The sequence below is a fragment of the Phascolarctos cinereus genome, unplaced genomic scaffold (assembly GCF_003287225.1).
Source record: "Phascolarctos cinereus isolate Bilbo 61053 unplaced genomic scaffold, phaCin_HiC Scaffold_7;HRSCAF=346, whole genome shotgun sequence".
Taxonomy (NCBI): Eukaryota; Metazoa; Chordata; class Mammalia; order Diprotodontia; family Phascolarctidae; genus Phascolarctos; species Phascolarctos cinereus.
In genome coordinates, this window is record NW_027556180.1 from 79940954 (window position 1) to 79945356 (window position 4403).

Consider the following 4403-nt stretch of genomic DNA (forward strand, 5'->3'; position numbering starts at 1 on the left):
ATTAATGGCCCCATATTGTATTTCAATTACTACAAGATACTTCGCTATAATAAACGATGGTAATAATATTCACATTAAGTCAATAAAAAGCATCTTCAAAGTGTGATGTATAAGTGCCATTATAATGGTGTAATTTGATCACATCACACAATGAATTATCAACAGTGTAACAGGAAATTTCTATACCAAAGCATATATTTTCATCTCACTGCACAGGGCTTTTGGCAGATAACACTCATTAGTGTTAATCGGAGTCAAGTGCAAATCCTCACACAATTCAGTGAGAATACTCTTCTTTGCTTTCTTACTCCAATGGTAATTCTTTCATTCCTAAACTGTATTAGAAAGCGATCAGACATGGGATACAGAATGTACTATTATGTTAAAAGGGAAGGAGAGAGTTAAAGATCGCCAGATGCATTCAGGCTCTGAAAACCAGTAAGTTCAAAGATTGCTTTCTTATGGAGAAGAGGTGTTATGTAGAAGCCTGTGCTACATGATACCTAAAGGAGTTTTTCACATGTAGATTCCTGGGAATTGAGTGGGCTCTGAACAATACCTAGTTAACAGAATTACAAGACCATGCATGATAACTACAACCAGATGAAAAAAAGGGAAACAGGAAAGGATTAATGAAGAAGCTAGCTTCTATTCCTGTTCTTTTGCCTCTCCACCCAACGCCTTTAGCTGGTTCAGTCAACATGCCTGAAAGAGAAGTAATCTCAGGGTGGACTTGAACATTTAGCTCCCCAGGTGAGGTAGATGTCTGATAAAAGCAGATCCCAGAGCTGCCCCAGAACTAGCTAATGCAATAATATAGCTGGGCCACTTGGAGTACCCTGTTAAGAAGCCCAATTGGGGAGTGAAGGTTCACAGGAAACTAAAGAAAAGCACTCTTTTTTACTTTTTTTTAAACTTAAACAAACAGCAGTGACTTGTATTGAAACATTATCAGATTCCCTCTCTCCTCAACCTGGCTTCAGAAGGCAAGAGATCAGCTCATCTGAAAAAGATTTGGAGGTTTTTGGTGGGCCTCAAACTCAATACAAGCGATGTAACATGCTAACCCAAAAAACTAGTTAGTTTTGGTAAAAGTTCGTTCCAGAGAAGATGAAGAATTATTTGGCCATTTCTGGGAATAAGAAACTTGAGTTCTGTTACAAGTGACAATGCAGAAAAGAGTGCTGCATTTGGGTAAAAGAAGGTTACTGGTAACCTTAGGAAGAAAATTTGGCTTCAGGGGTGAATAGACAAAGCAAATAGTAAAGGAAATTTATTCAAATTAAACCAACAAACATTTATTAAACATCCGCTGTATGCAAGGTCCTGGTACTTGGCTCTATGAAGATGTAGAGAAACAGTTCTTTCCTGCATGGTGCTAATATTGTTCTGGGTGCAATACAACATGCATACATCTAAGCACAACTTTGGAGAAGGAAGAGAACAACAGAAATTCAAAGCAGAGAAGGCTTTCTGGAGGGTAGAAATTAAGCTGTGACTTGAAAGGAGGATTTTGATAGGTGGAGATAAAGAGGGATTCCATCCCACAGCTGAGGAAGGATATAGACTGCTGAACTAAAGGAATATCTACAGCCCCATCTGGCTGGCACATAGAGGGTAGGATGTGGAAGAAAGTGGACAAGTAGGTTAGAGGAAGATTGTAGAAGACTTGAATGCCAGGTTAAGTTGAGATAGGGAGCTACTGATGGTTTTTGAGGAGAAAGTTGATACAATTATTCCTGTGCCTTAGAAAGATAATGTGACAGTTGTGCGGAATATAAATTGGAGGATAAAATAATAGATGTACAGAGGCCAACTGGGAGGATTTTAAAACAGTCCAGGCAAGAGGTGATGATATTCCTGAACTACAGTGGCGGTCATGTGAGTGGAGATGAGATGGACGTGTAGCATGTTGTGTAGAAATAAACAAGACTTGTAAACCGATTGGATACGAAGGATGAGGGCAAGTATAGAATTAAGGCAGACATTGTAGTTATAAACCAGGGTGATCAGGAAGGTAATGTTAGGATGTTAGGATGTTTGGAGTAGGCAAAAGATGAGTCTAATTTTAGATGCGTTGAGATCCAGATGGAGCCGTTCAGTAAATAGTTGATCATGTGGGATTGGAGTTCAAGGGAGAGTTTAGTGGGCATTTATACAGAAATGATCATTAAATTCATGGGAGCACATGAGTTCATCAAATGATCTATACTTAGGGAGGTAGGGATGGATGATAATATAGCAAAGGAAAACAAGGAGAAACAGTCAGACAAGAATGAGGGGAATGAGGAAAGAGCAGGTCTATGGAGGCAGTAAACATTATCCATGAGGAGGTATAAAGAAGGATAGAGAACTCTAAAAGTTGCATAAATTTAGCAGTTATTATAATACTGGTAGCCTTTCTTAGAACTTGGTGAAAACAAAGGAAACAGAGACTGTAGAAAATTCATTTCATTATAAAGTAGAGCTGCTTCATACCCCAAACCTTGAAATAACACTATTTACTATAGTGAAGAATGTAGTACATAGAGCCAGCTGATATATTCCAATGAGGCAGCTAGGTGATGCAGTGGATAGAGCACTAGGCTTGAGCTTAAATCCAGCCTCAGATACTTACTAGCTATGAGACCCTGGGCAAGTCACTTACTCTGTTCACCTCAGTTTCTTCAACTGTAAAATGTAGATAATAATTAAGTACCTACCTCCCACGGTTGTTGTGGGGTTCAAATGAGACAATATTTGTAAAAAGCACTTAGTATAGTACCTAGCACATAGTAGGCACTATATAAATGTCTATTCCTTTCCCCTTCCCCAATGACACTTTTCTGTCAAAAACTTTTTTAAGAATAGAAGGCCTAGAGCCGTATTCCAAATTAGTTACTTCCTCCTGACTTTCAGCAAAAGTGTTCCTGCCTCTGCTCCAGGCAAAGTTTACTACAAATCCCTTCCACCTGCTTGGAGAGGAGTCCCTGCCCAGTCATATGTAAAATGACGCATGACTGTGTGGCCTCTGGGCATGAAGGAGTCCCCCGAGTCATGCCGTCAACCTGAGCATCCTGTTCTTGAGACAGCAGTTATCAACCCCCTTCTTTTTTTCAATCATAGCTACAACTAATCCAACACTGTGAGACCAGTGATGACCCCAACTTTCAACCTTGTTAAAAGGATCTTTAGCCCTTTCCCTTCTCTCAAGAAGGTGGACAAAAAATCCCCAAAGGCAAAGAAGGTCAGAAAGGAAATAAAGGAGAAGAACAAAAAGGAAGATGTGGCTGAAAAGGTGGTGAAAAAGCCTCGAAAGCATTGCAGTTGAAACTGAGTCCTGGCCCAAGAGATCAATAGGTACTTGATATTTGCAATATATTCCCCACGAGCCATGTACAAGCAGAAATACTCTGCACCAAAAACTCAGATTGAAAGGAAAAAAGAAAGAGACGGTGCCTGCTACTATCTTAAAGCTAGTTAGTGGTGATAAGAATGTAGGAATTTGTGTGGTAAAGATTCGCAAGATGTTGAAGTATTACCCTACTGAGAATGTGCCTAGAAAGTTGTAAAGTCATGGCAAAAGACGCTTCAGCCAGCATGTGAGCAGACTTTGAGCTAGCATCACCCCAGGCACGGTTCTGATCATGCTCACTGGCCACCATCGGAGCAAGTAAGTGGTTTTCCTGAAGCAGCTAGCTAGTGGCTTGCTACTGGTGACTGGACGTCTGACCATCAACCATGTTCCTCTGAGAAAGATCCATCAGAAATTTGTCATTGCCATCTCTACCAGGATTAACCTTTCAGGTGTAAAAGTTCCAAATCATCTTACTGATGCTTAATTCAAGAAGAAGAGGCTCCATAAACATAGATACCAAGAAGGAGAGATTTTTGAGGAAAAGAGAAATAGGAGGTTACGGAGCAGCACAAGGCTGATCAGGAAACAGTGGACTCTCAGATCCTGCCCCAAATCAAGAAAATCCCTCAGCTCCCCCATGGCTACCTGCATTCTGTATTCTCTCTCTCTAATGGAATTTAACCTCACAAACTGGCTTTTTAAATGCCTCACGCAGAACTCTTATTAAAATATTTGGTATAACTAAAAAAATAAAAGGATCTTGGTTCCTAGAGGATTTGTACATTGAGCTATTGTTGAATAAGGTGGATTCATCTTGAACTATATCTAAGATTAGTTACTGATCTATCAAAAGGAGTTTGTTATAAGATTATACGCTCATGGATGCAGACCTATAGAACCCAGAGGTCATCTAGTCTAGCCCCCTCATATTACAGATGAGTAAACTGAGGACCAGGGAGGTTGAGGGACTTGCCTAAAGCTATTCAGATACTGAGTGTCACAGATAGTTTTTTCACCCATGTCTTCAGATTCTGGAGTCATTGCTTTTTCTACTGTACCATCAAAA

The 4403-nt window shown here is 40.0% G+C and overlaps 1 pseudogene; it reads left to right on the forward strand.

Moving 5' to 3' along the window:
* Window positions 1–3506: 3506 nt before the first annotated feature.
* On the forward strand, window positions 3507–4039 carry LOC110223308 (large ribosomal subunit protein eL6 pseudogene; annotated as a pseudogene).
* The last annotated feature ends 364 nt before the right edge of the window (window positions 4040–4403 follow it).